Here is a 24,425-nt window from a genome sequence, read left to right on the forward strand (position 1 = left end):
AACCCACCTGCAAGGATATTGCTCCCCCTCGAATTCAGGTGCAACTCATCCAATCTGTACAGGTCCCACCTTCCCCAGAAGAGATCCCAATGTCTCATTAAAAAACATTAAAAAAACCATAAGATATGAATTGAATTGAATTGACTTTATTTCTTACATCCTTCACATACATGAGGAGTAAAAACTTTACATTACATCTGTCTAAATGCAATGTGCAATTTATAGTAATTTGTAACAAACATTATGTACAACAGGACAGTCAATATAGCATTGAAATACAATTGTATCAGCGTGAATTAATCAGTCTGATGGCCTGGTGGAAGAAGCTGTCCCAGAGCGCGTTGGTCCTGGCTTTTATGCTGCGATACTGTTTCCCAGATGGTAGCAGCTGGAACAGTTTATGATTGGGGTGACTCAGGTCCCCAATGACCCTTTGGGCCCTTTTTACGCATCTTTCTCTGTAAATGTCCTGAATAGTGGGAAGTTCACATCTACAGATGCGCTGGGCTGTCTGCACCACTCTCAGCAGAGTCCTGCAATTGAGGGAATTAGGGTTCCCATACCAAGCAATGAATCAGCCAGCCAGGATTCTCTCAATTGTGCCCCTGTAGAAAGTCATTAGGATTTGGGGACTCTTGCCGAACTTCTTCAACCATCTGAGGTGAAAGAGGCGTTGTTGTGCTTTTTTCACCACACAGCCAGTATGTACAGATCATGTGAGATCCTTGGTGATGTGTATGCCGAGGAACTTAAAGCTGTTCACCCTTTCAACCCCAGATCCATTGATGTCAATAGGGGTTAGCCTGTCTCCACTCCTCCTGTAATCCACAACCAGCTCCTTTGTTTTTGTGACATTGAGAGAGAGGTTGTTTTCTTGACACCATGTCAGGGTGATGACTTCTTCTCTGTAGGCTGCATTATTATTTGAGATCAGGCCAATCAATGTAGTGTTGCCAGCAAATTTAATTAGCAGATTGGAGCTGTGGGTGGCAACACGGTTGTGGGTATACAGAGAGTAAAGGAGGGGACTTAGGACACAGCTCTGAGGGGCTCCTGTGTTGAGGGTCAGAGAGGCAGATGTGAGGGAGCCCACTCTTACCACCTGCTGGTGATCTGACAGGACATCCAGTATCCAGCTGCACAAGGCAGGGTGGAGACCGAGGTTTCTGAGCTTCTTGTCAAGCCTGGAGGGAATTATGCTGTTGAATGCTGAACTGTAGTCTAAGGACAGCATTCTCACATAAGCATCCTTCTTCTCCAGATGTGTAAGGGCAGTGTGTAGAGCAGTGGTTATCATGTCATCTGTCGATTGGTTGTGTTGTTAGGTGAATTGTAGGGAGTCCAGTGTGGGTGGTAGGAAGCTGCAGATGTAGTCCTTGACCAGCCTCTCAAAGCATTTGCTTATTATTGAGGTGAGTGCAACAGGACGCCAGTCATTCAGACATGTTACCTTGGTCTTTTTTAGGTACAGAAACAATGGTGGATGTTTTGAAGCAGGAAGGCACTCTACATGGGGAGAGGGAGAGATTAAAAATGTCTGCAAACACACCCGCCAGTTGTGCTGTGCACATCCTGAGTACCCACGCTGGATGCCGTCCAGTCCCGCGGCCTTGCGACTGTCCACTCGTTGAAAACACCTGCGTACTTCAGCCTCAGAGATGACCAAGGTGCAGGTTGCTTTGGTGGCTCTCTTCGGGGCCTCAGTGTTTGTGACATCGAACCGAGCGTAAAAATGAATTAGCTCATCTGGGAGAGAGGCAGCAATGTTGACAGCACCACCATGCTTAGCTTTGAAGTCTGCAGTGGTGTGCAGACCTTGCCATAAGCTGCATGGAGGCCATTTGACCCACTGATTGTACTGGTCATTTCACCATGGCTGATCTATTTCCCTTTCAGCCCCAATCGCCTGCCTTCTCCCTGTATCCCTTCACACCCTGACAAATTAAGAATCTATCAACCTCTGCCTTAAATATGCACAAAGACTTGGCCTCCACAGCTGTCTGTGGCAACAAATTTCACAGATTCACCACCCTCTGGCTAAAGAAATTCTTCGTAATCTCTGTTCTAAATGGACACCCCTCTATTCTGAGGCTGGGTCCTCTGGTCTTAGATTTCCCTACCATAGAAAACATCCTCTTCATATCCACTCTAGCAAGGCCTTTCAACATTCGATAGGTTTCAATTAGGTCACCCCTCATTCTTGTGGATTCCAGTGGGTACAGGCCCAGAGCCCTCAAACAATCCTCATATGATAAACCTTTCAATCCTGGAATCATTTTTGTGACCTATCTTTGAAACCTCTCCAATGTCAGCACATCCTTTCTAAGGGGCCGAAAACTGCTCACAATACTCCAAGTGAGGCCTCACCAGTGCCTTATAAAGCCTCAACATTACATCCTTGCTTTTATATTCTAGTCCTCTCAAAATGAATGCTAAGAATGCATTAGCCTTTCTCATCACTGACTCATACTGCAAATTAGCCTTTTTGGGAATCCTGTGCAAGGATTCTCAAGTCCCCAGGCATCTCAGATTTTTGAATTTTCTCTCCATTTAGAAAATAGCCTACAGTTTTATTTCTATTACCAAAGTGCACGACGATGCACTTCCCAGCACTTCCATCTCCACTACTTTGCTCATTCTCCTGTCTAAGTCCTTCCGTAGCTTCTGGTTCCTCAACACTACCTGCCCCTACACCTATCTTCATATTGTCTGCAAACCTGGCCGCAAAGCCATCAATTCCATCATCCAAGTCATCGTAGTATAAAGTAAAAAGAATCAGTCCCAACACAGACCCCTGTGGAAAACCACTAGTCACTGCAGCCAACCAGAAAAGGCTCTCTTTATTCCCACTCTTTGCCCCCTGCCAATCAGCCAATGCTCTACCCATGCTATTATATTTCCTGTAATACCATGGACTCTTATCTTGTTAAGCAGCCTCATGTGCAGTACCTTGTCAAAGACATGAAAATCCAAGTACACAACATCCACTGATTCTCCTTTGTCTATCCTGTTTGTTATTGCTTCGAATAATTCCGACAAATCTGTCAGGCAAGATTTTCTCTTACGGAAACCATGCCGACTTCAGCCTATTTTATCATGTATCTCCAAGTACTGTACCCTGAAACCACATCCTTAACAATTAACTCCAACATCTTCCCAACCACTGAGGTCAGACTAACTGGCCTTTCTTCTGCCTCTCTCCCTTCTTGAAGAGTGGAGTGACATTTTCAATTTTCCATTCCTGTGGAACCATGCCAGAATCAATTGATTTGTAAAAGATCACAGCTAATGCCTCCACAATCTTTTCAGCCGCCTCTTTCAGAAACCCGTGGTGTATACTATCTGGTCCAGGTGACTTACCTACCTTCAGACTTTTCATTTTACCAAGAACCTTCTCCTTAGTAAAGGCCATTTCACTCACTTCTGTCCTCTGACACTCGAACTTCCAGCATACTGCTAATGTCTTTCACAGTGAAAACTGATGCAAAATACTTATTCAGTTTGTTCATCATTTCCTTGACCCCCGTGACTACCCCTTCAGCATCATTTTCCAGAGATCCAATATCTACTCTCGCCTCTTATTTACACTTTATATATTTGAAGAAACTTTTGATATCCTCTTTGATATTATTGGCCAGCTTGCTTTTGTATTCCATTTTTTCCCTCTTTATAACTTTTTTTGGTTGTTTTTTAAAAGCTTCCCAATCCTCTAACTTCCCACTATTTGTTGCTCTATTATATACCCTCACTTTGGCTTTATGTTGGCTTTGACTTCTCTTGTCAGCCCTGTTGCAACATCCTGACTTAGAAAATTTCTTTTTCTTTGGGATGTATATACCTTGCGCCTTCTAACTTGTTCTCTGAAATTCCAGCCATTGATGCTCTGCCATCATCCCTGCCAGTGTTCTTTTTCAACCAATTTCGGCCAGCTCCCCTCCCATGCCTCTGTAATTGCCTTCACTGTAATGCTGATACATTAGACTTTAAATTCTCCTTCTTAAATTTCAGGGTGAATTCTATCATATTATGATCACTTGTCCCTTTGGGTTCCTTTGCCTTAAGCTCTCTAATTAATTCCGGTTCATTGCTCAACACCCAATCCAGAATAGCTGAACCCCTTGTGGGCTCAACTACAAGCTGCTCTGAAATGCCATCTTGGAGGAATTCCACAAATTCCCTCCTTTAGGATTCAGTATCAACCTGATTTTCCCTATCTACCTGCATATTGACATCTCCTATGACTATCATAACATAGCCCTTTTGACATGCATTTTCTATTTCACATTGTAATTTGTAGATTACATCCTTACTACTGTTCAGAAGTCTGTATATAACTCCCATCAGGGTCCTTTTTATCCTTGCAGTTTCTTAGTTCTACCTACAACAATTCTACACCTTCTGATCCTATGTCATCTCTTTCTAATGATTTGATTTAATTTTTTACCAGAAGAGTCACCTCACCCCCTCTGTCTATCTGCCTGTCCTTTCAATACAATGCATCTCCTTGGACATTAAGCTCCCAACTATAATCTTAGTCACGATCCAGTGATCCTCACAGTGTCGCACATGCCAATCTGCAACTGTGCTATAAATTCATCTCCCTTATTCTGTATACTGCATGTATTCAAATGTAACAGCTTCGGTCCTGTATCTGTCGCTGTTTCTGATTTTGTCCCCCTTTTACATTGCAACTCATCCCATTGATTGCAGTTTTACCCTATCATCAGTCTATCCTTGTTAGCAGTCTCATTACACACTTCCTGTGTTTGTCAACCAACTAACCCAACCTCAGCCCTATCACCCCTCTTCCCATCCCCCTGCCAAATCAATTTAAACCTCCTGAGCACCCCTAGCTAACCTGCAAGGTTATTGGCCCCCTTCAGGTTCCAGTGTAACCCATCCCTTTTGCACAGTTCTGCCACACGTACTGTATATCTGCCGAATGCTCCTATCCTTACCCTCACTGGCAATGTTTCCAGACTACTCTGGAGGTCCTGCTTTTTGGCTTTCTACCTAGCTCCCTAAAGTCTCTCTTCAGGATCTCCTCACCTTTCATATTATGTCATTGCTGCCAATATGTACCAAGACTTCTGGCTGCTCACCCTCCCACCTTTAGAATACCATGAACCCAGTCCGATTATCCTTGATCCTGGCAGCTGGGAGGCAACATACCATCTGGGTGTCTCTATCATATATACAGAATCTTGTCTCTATTTCTCTAGCTATGGAATCTCCCATCACTAACGCCGTCCTCTGCACCTCTCTTCTCTTCTGAGCCAAGCACCAGACTCAGTACTGGAGACCCAGTACCTGTGGATCACCCTGGTGGGTCGTCCCGTTCAACATATCCAAAGTGGTATACTTAATACTGAGGGCAATAGCCACAGGGGTACTTCGTATTGGCTGCCCATTTCCCTTTCTTCTCCTGACAGTCACCAGTTACCTTCATCCTGCAATCTAGGAGTGACTACCTCCCTGTAAGTCCTATATACAACTCCCTCAGTCTCCCGTATGAGCCTAAGGTTATCAAGCTGCAGCTCCAGTTCATTAACATGCTCTCAGAGTAGCTGCAGCTCAGTGCATCTGGTGTAGAGTGGCTGTCAGGAAGGCTGGAGGTCTCCCAGAATTCCTACGTCTCACACAGAGAACAAAGCACAGCCCCGGAGCCATTTCCACTGCACTAATTGTGCTCCAACAGCTGAGGAGTGAAGAATAAAGATGGCAAAGAAGAAACTTACTAGATACTTACCTCACCCAAACCTGATGAACCAAAGCCAATCCAACACTGGCCCACTCACACAATGGCTGCTCCAATTGTCCCTGCCTTATTTGCCCTTTCTAATGAATCCATTAACTGACTGGGTGCAGTCCAACTCTGAAAACTGCCATGAAGCGCTGCCTTTTTAATCTTCAACCATGCACCTAAGTGAAGTTGCTGCTTCTTCTTGTGCTCCTGTTCACTGACTGGATGCATTCCAACTCTCATTTGATGAGACATTTGAAAAGACAAATTTCTCATCAAAAATTGTGACCAAGTGTTGGGAGAGTTCTTAACCAGCCGAGTGTTTCTCCCCAGTTTTCTGCTTATTTCAATTTCCCCTCCCCATCATAATGTCCTGGTTATGATCTGGTGTGTGTTTGTCCGATACATTTTTATTGATGAATCCAACAGTTTCTGCATTATGCAGCGGGTCATATGCAATGTTGATACTGGGATGGAGAAAGATTGTCTTCACTGCTGAAAATAATCTGGCAGTCAATTTCAATTTAACATTAGTTGGGCTAAGAAAGTGACCGTGGATTCATAATCCTGATCGTAGTTTATGTATCACCAACAGAAGGCTATAATCAAGCACTTGAGATACCGCGAGATTCCATCTCTGAACAAGAAACAGCTCATCCCAACGCATTTCAAATTATAGTTGGGGACTTTAACCAGGCTTGTTTCAAAAAAACCCTGCCCAATTACCATCAGCGTATAAACTGTAGCACCAGACGTCGGAACACATTAGACCACTGTTATAAGGAATGCCTGGACCGCATTTCAGTAAATCTGTTCACTTGGCTGTCCTTCTCCCACCTGCATCCAGGTAGAGGCTAAAGAGCAAAGATTAGGACAACAAGGAGGTGGTTGCGGGAGGCAGAGGAGTGGCTATGGGATTGTTTTGAGTCGGTGGACTGGGCCGTGTTCAAGGACTCATCTGTGAATCTCAATGAAAATGCTATGATTGTCACAGACTTTATTAAAACAGTTGTAGACGAGTGTGCCCCACAAAATCATTCAGTCTTCCCCAACCAGAAGCTCTGGATGAATCATGAGATTCACAATCTGCTGAGGGCCTTATCAGCAGCATTCAAGTCTGGTGACCTAGAAAGTTATAAGAGGTTTAGGTACGATCACTGGAAGGCCATCTCATGGGTGAAGTGGCAATTCCAGCTTAAACTTGAATCAACAAAGGATGGCCGATAGTTATGGCAGGGCTTGAATGCTAACACCTCTTATAAAGTTAAATCAAGCAACATAGGTGACAACAGGACTTCATTTCCAGATGAGCTCAATGCCTTCTATGCTCACTTTGACTGTAAAAACATGGAGGAATCATCACGAACTCCCACAGCCCATGATAATCCTGAGATCTAAGTTACTGAGGCTGACGAACAAGCATACAGCCCAGACGGGATACCTGGCCAAGTACTAAAGATCAGCTGACGGGAGTGTTCACTGAGATCTTTAGCCTCTCGCTTTGGCAGTCTGAGGTACCCACCTGCTTCACGCAGACTGCACTTATACTGGTGACTAAGAAGAACGTAGTGACCTGCCTCAATACTTAACATCCAGTAGCACTTACATCCACAGTGATGAAGTGTTCTGAGAGGTTGGTGATGAAACATATCTCCTGCCTCTCCCAAAAATATTTTAAGTTGATATGCTCAAATTTGCCTACCAGAGCAACAGGACCATAGCAGATGCTATCTCACTGGCTCTTCACTCAACCCTGGAACATCTGGATAGCAAAAATGCATACATTAGGAAGCTCTTCATTTTCTACAGCTTGGCATTCAATACCACCATCCCCTCAAAACTAATCAATAAGCTTCAAGACCTTGGCCTCAATAAATATATCCTTGCGGACCTCAGTCAGTTCAGATCGGCAACTACATCTCCTCCACAATCTCCATCAGCACAGGTGCATCACAAGGCTGTGTACTTAGCCCTCGCTGTACTTGCTTTACACCTGTGGTTGTGTGGTTAAGCAGAGCTCCAATGCCATATTCAAGTTTGCTAACCACACCACAGTTGTAGGCTGAATCAAAGGTGAAGATGAATCAACATATAGGAGGGAGACTAAAAATCTGGCTGAGTGGTGCCATAACAACAACCTTTCACTCAATGTCAGAAATATGAAGGAGCTGATTACTGACTTCAGGAGGAGGAAGCCAGAGGTCCGTGAGCCAGTCCTCATCAGAGGATCAGTGTTGGAGAGAGTTAGCAACTTTAAATTCCTCGGTGTTATCTTTTCAGAGTACTGTATCTGCCCTGGGCCCAGCACGTAAGTGCAATTACGAAGAAAGCACGGCAGCACCTCGACTTCCTTAGGAGTTGGTGAAGATTCAGCAGACATCTGAAGCTTTGACAAACTTCTACAGATGTGTGGTGGAGAGTATATTGCCTGGCTGCATCACAGCCTGGTATGGAAACGTCAATGCCCTTGAACGGACATGGCTCAGTCCAACATGGGTAAAGTCCTTTCCACCACTGAACACCATTTCTGAGATCAGAAGAAATTATCAGTAGGTTGATATAAAGCATCGTGGATAACTACAGCTAAATCTTCAGTTACAACATCTGAATATAGTTTAAATGTTCTCTTACTTTTCTTGCTTTTTCTAGAAGAACAGAATCAAGTCATGTTGGATCAAATCAGTAATAAAATCAAGTTGCACAATGGATTATCATTATGTAAGGGGTTTCTTCTTTTACGTTACTGCGCATGTTAATCAAAATGGTTTCTTTGTTATGTTAACCTTTTATGTTACTGTGTATGTTAATTAAAATGGCTTCTTTGTTATGTTAAATGCTGTGAAAGTTATCTAGCTAGCCCTTTGCTTGGGCTATATTATTGATAATAGAGCAAATGAACCAATGGGTGTCCATGTTATTCTTTCTTGGGGTGATATGCTGTCTCATATGGCTGGGAAACAGGGGTTTTGGCAGAGAGTTGGAGGAGAGACAAGGAAGACAACGGACGTGCTGGGAGTGCTCTGGTCCATCACTTCGGATGGTCTCGAGCTGTGAGTCAAAGGGGTCAGAGTGGATTGCAGGGGGAAGAAAGAAGGTCCCGAGCTCCAACTGTGTGCACGAAGAAATTGAACTTTGATAAGTTCGGTGCCTTCTTCATTTCTTTTTTTTATTGTACCTCTATTAATCTCATATTCCTAGTAAGATTTATAAAGTGTAATTTGTAAAACGTACATTGTGTGCTGGCTGATGATTGATGTTTGAAGCCGAATCAGGTGGCATTTGCACGGCAACCAACGTAACTGGGAGACAAGGTTAAGTGGCGGATGGGGTTTCCCCTAGATAAATACGAGCTGATATAGCTGAGCGTCACAATTATATCAATCATCAAATAGATATATTCCCTCAAATGAGCCTGGTGTGGACTTCTGAGCTGTTACCATTCTATGATATTTTGAAAAAGTCATTTAAAGCACTTTCATTTTTATTCCTGTTTGGGTTTCTCTTTCCTCTCCAACTTCGTTCATCCTACTGACTTGCTGCACTAGGATTTTGCTTGTATTGATCATACTTATGATCCCCTTTTCATAAATTTTGTACCTTAATCATGTGAATGTTTGAATTTTATTGACACTGAATCAGCTGACTTTGCCTCTGAATGTTCTCCGAGTTTGTTAATTGCCATAACTAGCCGCTTACTGTGGGAGGATTTTCTGACTTTCCTTGATTACTGCTTGCAAATATACATCACAAAAATGATTGATACAATACTGACTCAGATATTGGCTCATGTTCTATGCCAAGCAAGCACATAATTTAATCCAGAAAACTCTATGGTACTGAGTACTTGCGGAACTGTTGCAAGAACTATCTTTCAAAGTCTCATCTTCCATCAGGTGGAAAGAAAAACACTAGTTCATAAAAGAGCAGCGGAATTCTCAATATCATGGCAAATATTTGTCCTTTAATCAGCAACAGAAGTTGACAGTGATCACCACATTTCTGATTATGCATCTTGTCTGTGCAAAAGTTCATAGCATTATTTGTTACGTTAAAGCAGCAACCAAGTAATCTGCTGCAGAGAATGGTTCTCATCCCCAAAACTCATTGAACACAGCAAAGATGTGTACCATTATGTACAATATTATGCTGCCTTTGCACAAGGTAATCCATCTCTGTCAGACTTGCAGCTTCCGTTTTTCTCTCTGCATCCTCGGAACAGAGAGTCTTTCTACAATCCCTGATTCTCATGCTGTCCTAGGATTTGTTAAGGATTAAATCCTGTCTCTCCAATCCATTTCCCTCCTATTCCTTCTATTCTCCCCCCCAAAGAAACAGTGACCACTTTGATTGCCTCGTCCAAGTACAACTCATTTCATCCATCTTTGGCCTGTTAAAGCTGGACTATTGGCGCAGAGTGTCACTTCCATTTTCCACTTCACCAATTATGTTACATTGGCACTGAGCCAATCAAGTACAGAGGAATGTGGAATTGATTGCTCCAGAGAGCTTTATCATGTGAGTTTCATACCAAATCTCGCAAAGTAAATATTTCACTGTCCTAACCTAAGCCTCTAGTTATCTCTTATTACCTTGGTACAGCCAGTTCCTCTACCTGTTATTGAGGTTTTCGATGCCATTAGAAATGTAATAGAGTCGATCCATTATTTCTTATCACACTACAACCAGATGGCCAATCATTTACTTCCATTTTATGAGTCCTCTGAGTGAGCTAAGTGAGCCTGTAGGAAAGTGGGCTAATTTCCCAATTTATCACTGCAGCTTAATGAGAACTTGACTCTGCTATGTTGCTTCTTGTCTTATGCTGGTCCAGTTTCTGTCTGGTTACGTTTCTAACAGTTGGTAACGTATAGTTCTATGTTTAATCAATCAGATTGAGATTCGTTCTTTCACCTAAGTCATTGTCAGTCTTCTCGCTTATATTTTCTAAGCATTTTCAGAGAACTTCACGGACCATTAACTATCCTCATACGTGGCAACTGTTAAATGCTTATTCAGGCAAAAAGCACTGTCTGTCCATTCTGCGATAGTTGTTTAACTATTTGATTACTACAGCCAGCAGGTGTATATCGTACACGAGAATTTAATGTGCCCCTTCTAAAGCAATCAAATTTAAATTACTCTTCACATTCATAAAGCCCATAGCAGACATGAACTACATTCTAATTACTGAAATGTACCCTCGAAATAGTAGGCTTTTGCCCTTAGGCATGTTCCATTGCAGGAGTTCTTACTTTCAATTGTTGGAAATTTGTAGATTTTTATATCTTTATTGTTCAGTAGGACAGTTTCTATCCCACTGTACTGCACTTTTAATGCAATTACATCACTTCATTCTGCACTCTGTTACTGTTTTACCTTGTACTAGCTCAATGCACTATTGTAATGAATTGATCTGTTTGAATGATATGCAAGACAAAGATTTTCACTGTACTTTATGTGACAGCAATAAACCGATGTACAATTGGTAAATTTATCGGAACAGCAGAAATAAAACAACAACAGCAATGCAAAACAGAGAAGATTCCGCACATGCTGGAAATCCAGAATCTCTTCAGTTTTTGTTTTGCTGTTGTTGTTCTTGAACATTGTGGGTATGCTATGTTGGTGCTGGAATGTGTGGCAACACTGGTGGGCAGACTATAGCACATCCTCAGGTTGTGTTGGTTGTTAACACAAATGACACATTGTACTGTATGCTTTAATGGACATGCGGTAAATAAATAAATCTCGATCTGAATCTACAAGTTCTTTGCAAACTCTTTTCATGACAGGCCGATTGACAACTTGACTCACTTTAGGAGTCCACTCATGAATAAAGAAATCTCAGGCCTCCAGAGAGGACCTATCATTGTGAATGTGATTAGTGTCAGACACCTCATGGAGTTCACTGGTTCAGTAAGCAACGTTGTTTTAAGACATTTTTAAAAAATCTATCAATCCTCAAATTTGGCGGACCCCAGACTGCAGTTTCAGGTTGCGAACACAGTTCCCCTTTAAGAAAAAGGAAGCGAGGAAAACATAGTTTGCAAATAAGATCTCTGGAAAATAAAATTGAAGATGTCAAAGCAGGATTGCAGAGGGACATCAAGGACTGCTGTGTACTTTGCTTCACGGAAACATGGCTCACCCCCACCATTTTGGATGTGGGTCTTTACCATCCACCACAAAAAGAGGACTGCTGTCTTTCATGATGAACCATGGTGCACAGATGTGGTGGTTCTATCTCAGCCTTGATCACCTGACCTGGAAAATCTAGTGGTCAAGTGTCATCCATTTTATCTGCCGAGGGTGTTTTCTGCTGTCATCCTTGTAGCGGTGCACATTCAACCCCTGGCCAAAGTCAGGCAAGCACTGGAGGAACTGAGCACCATGATTAGCGGTATGAAGAAGCGCACCCTGATGCCTCCCTATCATTGTAGGGGATTTCAACCACGCTAGCTTGAAGAAGTCTCTGACAAACTACCACCAAAATATCACCAGTGGAACCAGAGGAGCCAGCACTCTTGATCATTGCTAAGAACCATCAAGAACACTTACCATGCAATCCCATGCCCACACTTTGGAAAGTCCAATTACCCTTACTTTTACCCCCTGCATAGGCAGAAACTAAAGACCATAGCACCAATGAGGACCAAGAAAGTACAGCCAAGGGAGGTGGAAGAGTGCTTACAGAACTGCTTTGAGTCAGTGGAGTGGGCTGGACAATATTTAGGGATTTATCATTGAAACTGAATGAATCTATAGTTGTCACTGACTTCATCAAGACCTCTGTAGATGAGTGAGTGTCTTTGATAACATACATATGCAAACCAATAGCCATGGATGAATCAGGAGATTCAGTCAGTGCGGATTGGAAGTAATATCTCCTCCTCACTGACAATCCACACTGGCGCACCTCAAGGATGCATGTTTAGCCCTGTGTTCCACTCTTCCTACACCCCGTGACTGTGTAGCTTGGCACAGCTCAAACACCATCTCTACATTTTCCAGTGACACAATTATTTTTGACAGAATTTCAGATGGTGATAAGGAGGCGTACAGAAGTGAGATAGATCAGCTGATTGAGTGGTGCCTCATCAACCTTGCACTCAACTTCAGTATAACAAAGGAACTGATTGTGGATTTCAGGAAGAGGAAGACAAGGGAACACACACTAGTACTCATCCAAGGATCAGAAGTGGAAAGAATAAGCAATTCCAAGTTCCTTTGATGTCAACATCTCTGAAGATCTATCCTGGACCCAACATATTGATGCAATTACAAAGGAGGCACAACAAGAGCTGTATTCCATTAGTAGTTCGAGGAGACTTGGTATGTCATCAATGACCCCAGCAAATATCTTCAGCTGAACCATGGAGAGCATTCTAACTGGTGCCATCACTGACTTCCATGAAGAGGCAACTACACAGGATTGGAAAAAGCTACAGAAAGTTCCAACTCAGCCTGCATCATCATGGGCACTCGCCTCCCCAGCATCAAGGACATCTTCAAAAGGTGATGCCTTAAAAAAGCTGCATTTATCATTAAGGACTCTCATCCCCTAGGAATGCCCTCTTCTCATGTTGTTTTCTTGGATATTCAGAAGGCCTTTGACAAGGTGCTGCACATGAGCCTGTTTAACAGGATAAAAACCCATAGTGATACAGGAGAGATACTCGCGTGGATGGAAGATTGGCTGACTGGCAGGAGGCAATGTGTCAGGATAAAGGGAGTCTATCCTGGTTGGCTGCTGGTGACTAGTGGTGTTCCACTGGGGTTGGTATTGGGATCATTTTGTTTTATGTTATATGTCAATGATTTGGATGACTGATTTGATGGCTTTGTGACCAAGTTTGTGGATGATACAAAAACAGGTGGCAGGGCAGGAAGTATTGAGGAAGCAGAGAGGCTACAGAAGACCATAAGACCATAAGATATAGGAGCAGAATTAGCTCAATTGGCCCATCGAGTCTGCTCTGCCATTTCATTAAGGCTGATCCAAATTTCGTCTCAGCTCCAATCTCCTGCCTTCTCTCTATATCCCTTCATGCACTGACCAATCAAGAATCTATCAACCTCAGCCTTAAATATACATAAAGACTTGGCTTCTACAGCTGCCTGTGGCAAAGAAGAACTTAGACGGTTTAGGAGTATAGGGAGTGGCAGATGGAATACAGTTTCGGGAAGTGTATGGTCATAATTTTAGTAAGAGAAATAAAAGTGTAGATTATTTTCTAAATGGAGAAAAAATTAAAAAATCTGAGGTGCAAAGGGTCTTATAAGTCCTTGTGCAGGATTCCTTAAGGATTAACTTGTAGGTTGAGCTGGTGGTAAGGAAGGCAAATGCAATGTTAACTTTCATTTCAAGAGAACTAGAATATAAGAGCAAGGATGTAATACTTCAGTTTTATAAAGCATTGGTCAGATTGCACGGAGTATTATGAGCAATTTTGGGCTTCCTATCTGAGAAAAGATGTGCTGGCATTGGACAGGATCCAGAGGAGATTCACAATAATAATTCTGGGAATGGAAAGGGTAACACGAGACTTATAAATAAAATACAGATGCATGGAGTCGGAGGAAGTGTATTGGCATGGATAGTGGATTGGTTAACCGATAGAAGGCAGAGAGTTGGTATAAATGGGTGTTTCTCCGGTTGGCAGTCTGTGGTAACTGGGGTGCCGCAGGGGTTGGTGCTGGGCCCGCAGCTGTTTACCATTTACATTGATGATTTGGAAGAGGGGACTGAGTGTAGCATAGCAAAATTTGCTGATGACGCTAAACTGAGTGGAAAAGCAAGTTGTACAGACGATGTGCAGAGTCTGCAGAGGGATATAGATAGGTTAAGTGAGTGGGCCAAGGTCTGGCAATACAACATTGGTAAATGTGAGATCATCCACTTTGGAAGGAATGATAGAAAAGCAAATTATTGTTTATATGGTGAAAGATTGCAGCACGCTGTTGTGCAGAGGGACTTAGGAGTGCTTGTTCATGAATCGCAAAATGTTGGCTTGCAGGTACAACAGGCTATTAAGAAGGCAAAAGGAATGTTGGCCTTTATTGCTAGAGGGATTGAATTTAAGAGCAGGGAGGTCATGCTGCAACTATACAGGGTACTGGTGAGGCCACACCTGGAGTACTGTGTGCAGTTCTGGTCTCTATACTTGAGGAAGGATATACTGGCTTTGGAGGCAGTGCAGAGGAGGTTCACCAGGTTGATTCCAAGGATGAAGGGGTTAACCTGTGAGGAGAGATTGAGTCACCTGGGACTATATTCTCTAGGGTTCAGAAGAATGAGAGGGGATCCTATAGAAACATACAAAATTTTGAAAGGGATAGATAAGATAGAAGTAGGAAAGTTGGTTCCATTGGTAGGTGAGACTAGAACTAGAGGACATTGCCTCAAGATTCAGGGGAGAAGATTAGGATGGAGATGAGGAGAAACTAATTTTCCCAGAGAGTGGTGAATCTGTGGAATTCTCTGCCCAGGGAAGCAGTTGAGGCTTCCTTACTAAATATATTTAAGATACAGTTAGATAGGTTTTTACATAGTAAGGGAATTAAGGGTTATGGGGAAAAGGCGGGTAGATGGAGCTGAGTTTACAGACAGATCAGCCATGATTTTATTGAATGGCGGGGCAGGCTCGATGGGCCGGATGGCCTACTCCTGCTCCTATTTCTTACGTTTCTTACCTTCTAAGAGTAATCAAGGCTAATCCTGTCCCTATTCTTTGTATAAGCGTTTTCTTAATTCCTCTCTGATGTTTCTGCCAATTAACTTAAACTTAAATGATTTCTTAGAACAATGGCCACAAAACTATTGTTGCCATATAAAAAAACATCCAATTCACTAATATCTTTCAGAGGAGGAAATTTACCATTCCGGCACAGTCTTGCCTATGTAGAGTAAGTGTAAATCACATTGGTCCAGACTTACTGTTAACTACTATAATTGCAGTATACTGCTGCTGCAAAACAACAAATTTCATGACATATGCTAATAATATTAAACCTCATTCTGATTCTGGGAAGTACTCTGAACTGGCAACTGAAGCTACCCAGAACGGTTGGAAGACCAAGATTTTCCCAGAAGAAGTGGGATGCAGGGGATTCGTTGCTACATCTACGACCAGTATATTGAAGAAGATGGGGGTGAGGGGTTACTCCCTCCAACAAGCAATCAAGTCCTTGTCAAACGCAGCAGAAGAAAGCAGCAATTGGATTTGGATTAAAAGGAAAGACAACAACTGGGCTGCAAGATGAAGACAGGAGGGTATGGAACTGAGGGGGGTGTATCTGGGACGCCAGGTAGCACCGTTGAGCCCTCTGGAGACGTTGTGGGCTTATCAATGAAACGCCAAAGAAGGAGGGTGCCAACCTGATGACCTCGATGACATACCTACCCTCCCTCCTTGTCACCACGCCAAGCCCACTGCCAACATCGAAAGTGCCGACTTACCATAGGGATTAAAACATCAAGTCCTAGTAGCTCTACTGGTAGAGCATCAATTCTCTACAGTTTTCCTACAGTATGTGCTCCCCATTTAGAATTTTTGGTTTTTGGGGAATGGCATTGTATGTGCTAGCCTTATTAATGGTTGTATTGACTATGTACTTCAGTTGATTAAACAAGAACATTTTTATGAATTTAACATCAGTTGAATACAAAACTATAAGAAACATAGATTGAAATCTATTGTGTTCCCTAGCAATCACATTCTTGCTAAGTGCTGCTTTGTTTGGCAAACCTCTTTATATTCCTACTTTAGACAGTGGTATTGAGACGACTGGTATTTTCTCTATCAGACTGAGATCAGTTAACAGTAACACACAGAGAACTGAATCTGGAAACAAACAATATGTCCGAGCAGCATACTATGTGTGTTAATAAATTTAGGAACAAAGAGAAATTATGTGTTTGTTTGGCGAATTGGTGAATGGGGATGATTGGGTCGGTAGGGTTATGCAAAAAAATTATTTTTGGAATTTGATTGGGGCTAAACAGATTATGAAGGTGATTAATATGTGTCATTATTCTCTCCAGTGCTTATTATATGAACCTCAAACTAATTTGCATATGTTTTTGTTTTACGGATTAGTTAATCAACATCTTCTGAAAAACAAATTACCTAGTCATTTGGGAATGAAGTCAGCTTAGCATGAGGTTGATGGTAGAAGGTAGATATTAGAGATTGTTTGTTGAGCAATATAAATTAGAAAGGATTGCAGAGAATGGAAGCATTTAAAGATAAGGATGAAGGTTTAAGTTTACACACAAAGTAACAGATAGTGCACACAAAACTACAAACCAAAAATAATATATATTGTTCCTAAATGTTTTACAGCCAACTGAGTAGTTTATATTTTGAGTTGTTGTAACATAGGGAAAGTGGTGTAGTCAAATTACACTAAGCAGCTTTAACAAACCAGTGTGAGAGATAAATATTGGTGAGAACATGATGTGTAGTTCTTTTGCTTCAAAATAGCAACACCTTTCATATCCACCAGAGGGTTTTAATATCTCATCTGAAATTGCAGCACTGCTGATCTCTGCACTATGGGAATACTGCGCTATCAGAAGTTCTGTGTTTTACATGAGTCATCAAAACAGTCCCATTTCTCTAGTGAATTGACAGTCCAGATATCTGAGACCAAGTCTTTGGTGTGGAGTTTGACCACACAATTTGGTGTGCTTAAGAATTACGGCTGTCACCGAAGGTTGACAAGAATGTTATATGATGAATGGAATAGTAGTTTTCACTTCTTTGTTTTTCTTTCTGTTTAAAATACCTGAAATAACAACATCAGGTTTACACAATGTTTTAACAAAAGAAAACATCCCAAGGTGCTTCACAAGGCTTAATATCACACAAAATTTGACACTGAGCTAAATAAGAAGGTATATGACCGAGAACTTGGCCAGAGAGGTAAGGTTTAAGGACCATATAAAAGGAAAAGTGGAGGTCTAAACTTTCTGAGCTAAGAGCACAGCAACTAACGAGAGAGCAGTTAAATTAAGAGATGATTGAGAGGTGAGAGATCATCTCATGAAAGGCCAATCATGGTAAAACGCTAGAAATTGTTGTGATGGGAAGGAGTGAGGCAGTGAGAGATCTGAAAAGAGCGAGATCTTTAACATTCATGTATTGCTTCTGAAGTCAATATAGTCCAGCAAGCAGAAAAACGATGGGTAAGATTTAATGGGAAATGTGAAATAGTGAGCAGTGTTTGATTATCACAGTCTTAAAGAGAATAGAACATAGGAAGATGGATAAGAATGAAATTCATGTCCATCTACCACCTACCACCTCACCAGCCTTCGCGTCCGGCACATAATTCTCTGCCATTGCCAACGGGATCTCACCACCAAATACGTCTTTATTTCCAACCCACTTTCCACAGGGATTGCTCCCTACGCGATTTCCCTTGTCCATCCGTCCCACCCCACTGATCTCCCTCTTTGCATTTGGAACAAGTGCCTCACCTGCCCCTATACCTCCTCCCTCACTACCATTCAGGGCCCAGACAGCCCTTTCAGGTGAGGCAACACTTCACCTGGGCGTCAGTTGGGGTCATCCCGGTGTGGCCTCCTGCATATCGATGAGACGCGACGTAGATTGGGAGACCGCTTCACCAAACGCCTACGCTCCATCTGCAAGCAGGGCAGTTACTATTATAATAGGATTTCTGAAAGGGTGTAATAAAATATCTTATCAAGTTTTTCCACCTGAACTCCCTCCATTTCTGTGAACTGGTACACTTCCATTGATACCTCCATATTATTGTTCAGTCTTCCTCAGATATTATTATCCCTCCTTCCTTCTCCCATTTTGTTCTAATGTATGAAGTCGAATGTGTTTTAAGATTTGACAAACCCTTATAAACGCTTGAAATTACTCTACTACCGTTGCCTGAATTATATGCTTTTCTAAATAGCTCAATCAGACATGTACTTGCCTTGGTTACATTTTTAACTGTCCTGTTAACATACTGTCGCATCTGTAAATACTGGTAAAAGTCTTTTTTTTCTAATAAGTGTTTCTCTTTGAGCATTTCAAAACTGAACAGCGTTCCTTCTTTCATTATATTGCAAATAGCTGTTATTCCTTCAGCTGTCCAGTCCTCAAATCTAGCATCCAGTTTATTCGGCGTAAAATCCAAGTCATATGCACACCATTTAAGAATTGCAATGTCTCTCTCTAGTTTATATTCTTTAATAATAGTTTTCTATATTTTAAGAGTTCATGTCACCCACGGGTTGTCAATATTATTTGTGTAACTTTGTAGGTTGCTATCAGCCAAAATTGTTTGTAAGGGGATGGAAAGTATCCTCTCCTCAATGTTTTTCCATTGAGCGCCATATGATGGGTTGCACCAGCATATCCCAGCTCTCAACTGTGCTGCAAAATAATAATGTCTAAGAGAAGGTAGCCCCCCCCCCCACTTTTCCTTGGCTAATTGCAAAGTTTTGAGACGAACCCTAGGCCTTTTACCTTGCCCTATATATCTTGATAGCATCTTGTTCCACTCATTGAATTGATTTTGGTTAATCTCTATTGGTAGGGTCTGAAAGAGATATAGTAGTCTGGGCAGTATATTCATTTTAATAAATTCAATCCTTGAACTGAGACCAAGAAAAGGAATTAGGTTTCATCTTGTTATATCTTCCTTAATTTTTTATATATAGGCTAATAATTGCATTCTGATAATTTTGCCAAATCTTTTGGCATAATGATGCCCAAATATTTGACAGACTCTGTTTGCCATGCCCAAGGATATCTACTTTGTTTCTCTTGGTGGGCTACAGTTATATGAAAGTAGTTGGGTTTTATCTATGTTGATCTTGTATCCTGATAATTGGCCATATTGTTCAAAGGATTGCATCAATTTAGGTAAAGATTGTCCTAGATAGATCAAAATGTCATCTCTGTCCCTTTAATAGTAATTCCCCTGATATCTTCATTTTGTCTGATGTATTGAGCTAATGGTTCCAGATATAATGTGAAGAGTAGCAGTGACCATATACAACCCTGTCTCGTGCCCCTTTCTAGGGTAAAGCTATTAGATAAATATCCATTGATTTTAATTCTGGCAGTAGGATTGTCATATAATGCCTGTATAGTTTTAATAATTGTGTCATATAGACCAAATCTATGTAAAACTCTGTAAAGAAAATTCCAGTTAACCGAATCAAATGCCTTTTCAGCATCCATGCTTATCACTATTGCTTCAATTTCATTTTTTTTAATATGATCCATAATATGAAGCGTAATGCATATATTGTCTTGTGTTTAGCATTGTTGTACAAAACCTGTCTGATCATTATGTATCAGTGTGGGTAGAGGCTCTTCTAATCGTTTGGCCATGATGGAGGAAGTATTCTATAATCCACATTAAGAACAGATACTGGTCTAAATGACTCACATTCCATTTTATCCTTGCTTTCTTTCGGTATAGCTGAGATTATCGCCTCCTTCCAGCTGGGTGGCACTTGCGCCTTTCTTAGGGTCCAGTTCAGCATGGGGAGTAAAATAGGAATTAACTCACTTCTAAACTCCTTATACCACCCTGCTGTATATCCATCTGATCCTGGTGACTTGCTTAATTTAAGCCTACTAATTGCAGTTTTTAGTTCAGCTTCAGTTATGTCAGCAGTCATCGTTCTATTTTGTTCTTTGCTTAAAGTGGGTAACTCTAAAGAATTCAGGAAGGTGTCAATTTGGGTTATGCTTCTTGCTGGAACTTTGGAATATAGAGTTTTGTAAAACATTTCAAAAGCTTCTTGAATTTCACTGAGCTTATTTTTTATCACGTTTGTTCTTGGATCCCTTATTCTATGAATTGTATTTTCTGCTATTTTTTTTTTCAGTTTCCACACCAGTATTTTCATAGATTTAGATCCACTTTCATAGTGTCTCTGTTTCAGAGACATTAATTTTTTTCTAATTTCTTGTGTAGCCAAACTATTAATTTCATTCCTAATTTTAAAAATGTTTTTAAAATTTCCTCTAGTGTATCCTGTGCCAAACTCAATTTGTGCTTTTTTTCTAGTTCCTTCAGCTTATTTGTAATTCCTCTAATGTTCTATTCCTTATTTTTTACTTCTATGAAGATATCGCTATAATTTTCCCTCTTAAGACAGCCTTCAGAGTATCCCATAGAATGGAGGTGAAACCTCTCCATTATCATTGAATTCTAAGTAAAGACCAATTTCTTTTTTTAATTTGTTCCTTAAAATAGGGATCATTGAGTAGATTTGAATTTAATTTCCAAATAGTATTCTTTGGTTGTAGATCTAAATCAACAGATAAATATATAGGGGCATGGTCCATGGCCTCCTCTACTGCTATAATGAAGCCACACTTAGGTTGGAGAAGCAACATCTCATATTCTGGGTAGCCTCTAACCTGATGGCATGAACGTCAATATCTCGAACTTCCTGTCATTGCCCCTTCACCATTCTCCATTTCCATTTTCCTCTCTCAACTTATCTTCTTATGTGCCCATCAACTCCTTCTGCTGCTCCTCCCCTTCCCCTTCTTCCATGGCTTTCTGTCCTCTCCTATCAGATTCCCCCTTCTCCAGCCCTGTATCTCTTTCACCAGTTGACTTCCCAGCTCTTTACTTCACCTCTCGCCCTCTCCTGGTTTCAGCTATCCCCTACTATCTTATACTTCTTCTTCTCCTCCCCCCACTTCTTACACTGACCTCTCATCTCTTTTTTCCAGTCCTGATGAGGGGTCTCAGCCTGAAACGTTGATTGTTTACTCTTTTCCATAGATGTTACCAGGTCTGCTGAGTTCCTCCAGCATTTGGTGTTTATTACTTGGATTTTCAGCATCCGCAGATTTTCTCATTTATGAATAGAATAGTTAAGTTTAGAGGAAATAACAGTATTGATGCACAGGTGAATTGAGATGGGAGCAGAGTTGGACATACTTTGGAGGTAGAATTTGATGGTTTTGATGTTTTCTGGATATGTGTTCCAAAACCAAAGATCTCTGATATAAACCCTGGAAATATTCTGATGCACTTTCAGACAGTTGTCTTTGATTTTAACAGAATTTATTTGCAAGAAATTTCTCAATGTATGTAGGACAAGCAGTCTGAAAATATACAGACACCAAAGGTAACAAGACTGGTGGTAGAGATGGGTATGATTAATATATAGTAGAAAGCTAACTCACAGGCTAATAATCAACCAGAATTGCAGAAGCACTAAAAAAGGAATATTTATGACGCATTCTTTATTTTAAATCTCAACAACTTAAGACAATAGGAAGCATTCAGGGAAGTGAGAGGAAAAATGTAAAAAAATATACAGCATGTGGTCGTTTTATCAGCTGCTTGTCTTGCAGAAACCACAAAGAATTTAGAAACCTAGCTATTTACATCTTGTGATTTGAGATTACTGTACATTTCTTGTCATGCATCTGGATGTGCAATGGATAGAGACACATTTTACAAGATAATTATTCTAATATAGAGTTGTCTTAACTCTGTTCATTTTGTATGCAGAGTGTGTGGGAAAACACACCTAAAATGGAAACCAGCGTCCTCTTCTTTTTGTTCTCGGTTTGCAAATGGTCACAGAATTTAGTCTTCTCTTTTGGAGTTCAGCATGCTTTGTGAAAGAGGTTTAAAATAAAACAAAACAGAAAATTCCCAGAAGGTAAAGAACTACTCTCATTGAAGATTTAGATGCTATTTTCAGGATGCAGCAAACATCAGATCAACTCCTGTGTCAAATGGTGTGCAATGCAGGTAATAATGTCAAAAGAAAGCTCAGGAAATATTTTCATTTCTGAGGGTTGTTACGTGGAAAGCAGAAATGATTAATGTGCCTAAGCTGCAGTACTTCAAAAGGTCAGGTTCAAGTTCAATTCGCATTTAACGATACATGTATAGCCATGAATACAGCCACACAATACATTACTCTGGGCCAAGATGCAAACCACAGTACCAACAGTCATACATAGCACAAGGCAAACATAACAAATATAAAATACAGTCACACACACACAAAAATATAGTCCAAGACCTTGAGTCCATGAATGTTGCAGCAGTCTGCAGTCGGACTCAATATGGCTTGTCTTCTGCCAAGTGGGCATGGAGGGGCAGCACTGACTCCGGCTTATATGCTATGCCACACTGTCTCCAGTGGAGACAGTGACTCCAATGCCTCTCTCATGGGTAGCTGTAAACAGGCAAAGCTGCAGCTTGAAGCCTAGTCCTTGCTACGACTGAGGCCACGCAACTGCCCTGCTGCCCACCAATAAACCAGTGAATCGGACTTGCAGCATCCCACGTTAACAATGCCCAAGAGGGTCTTGCAATCACAAGAAAAGTAACTAAAACAATCGCTCGGATTAGACTGCACACACCTACTCCTCACTCTTGCAAGCAGCAGCACGACTCCCACCAAGTCTGGTTCCTTCAGTTTCTTTGCCAACAAGCAACTCGCTGATGATGTAGACCTGCAGTACTTTACATTCTTAAGGTCCTGTAAGGCCTTGTGATCGTAAAAAATATTAGAAGACAATAATATCTTTGTTTAGCCCCACGGATGCTGCTGCGTCAGAGCTCGCTGCTACCTTACTATAAGATCCTGTGTGAGGTTGTCATTGTGACACCAGTTGCGCAAGAGATTTTCTGCAAGATTATCTCATCATGCGTAAGTTCAACAATCATTTTGTGTAATGTCTTGATAAACTGACCATAAGAACTGTTCATAAGGATTTCCTTAATATTTGATAGATGCAATGAAAATTTAAAAAAAACAGCTGACGCTGAAAAGTGAAATAAACAAGTACGGAAAACACGAAGCAGTCAAGCAGCGAGTGTGGAAAGAGAAACAGAATTATCACTTGATTGCAGATCATTCTGATGAAGGATGATTGGATGTAAATGCTAATTTGGTAGCTTTTTTTAGTTTCATTTTTGTTTTCCTTCAGCTGTGAACATTGCTTAAAGGCTAGAGGATAGGATGTGCAATGATGGATCAATGTTTTGTATCATGTTTTGAGATTTTTTGACTGTCTTCCTTCAAGGCAGATTTTGGAAAAAAAAATTGCTCTTGAATACCTAGATTTTAAAACAAAGAATTTCCAAGTAAGGTTTTTAAAAAGGATGCAAAGAAAAAAAAAGATGCAAAAAAAAAAGTAGTTGATGTGTGTTAAGGATTTTTCTGGAGTTAAGGAATGATGGATAGCATAACTATGGATTAATTAAAATGAGAACCAGTCTTCAGGAAATAAAACATGTTCACAATTTAAATTCAACTGATACATTAAGACCAGTGAAACCAATCACTGAGTGTGGGACATTCTGATTCTGTACCAATAGGAATGATAGATGAATGTTCATGTTAATTGGTGTTTACTGAAAATTTTAGTATGAGATCAAGAAAGGCATTACGTGGCCAGGTCCTATATTAACATGTTTTTTTCAAGCTGTATCCCTGCCACTTTATACACAGTGCAAGACAGGTCACTTAATATTCAGGCAAGTTGGATATTCATGCAGCCATCCCGCAACACTGTAACAAATCTATACTTTGGGTGTGTGAAGTTGTGCTTAAAAGTTCTTGAACCAGCTACTCAAAGGGTTCCAAAGGAATATTCAAAGGGGTTCTGCTAGTTGGGATGTGTTACCATTGTAAATAAGCTATTCTGTATAGTTA

The 24,425-nt window shown here is 41.1% G+C and overlaps 1 protein-coding gene and 1 long non-coding RNA gene across 2 annotated transcripts in view; one reads left to right on the top strand and one right to left on the bottom strand.

Moving 5' to 3' along the window:
• The window catches only part of LOC134353095 (uncharacterized), a 41,015-nt gene that overhangs the window by 8,252 nt on the left and 8,338 nt on the right, over positions 1-24,425 (bottom strand). The gene's annotated exons all lie outside the window — the stretch shown is intronic.
• LOC134353093 (copper-transporting ATPase 1-like) overlaps positions 10,524-24,425 on the top strand; it is a 130,515-nt gene continuing 116,613 nt past the window's right edge. The window contains exon 1 of the mRNA XM_063060987.1: positions 10,524-10,603. The gene's annotated coding sequence lies outside the window, so the exon portion shown is untranslated. The remainder of the gene's footprint in view (positions 10,604-24,425) is intronic.

This window comes from Mobula hypostoma, chromosome 10 (assembly GCF_963921235.1).
Source record: "Mobula hypostoma chromosome 10, sMobHyp1.1, whole genome shotgun sequence".
NCBI classification, from domain to species: Eukaryota; Metazoa; Chordata; class Chondrichthyes; order Myliobatiformes; family Myliobatidae; genus Mobula; species Mobula hypostoma.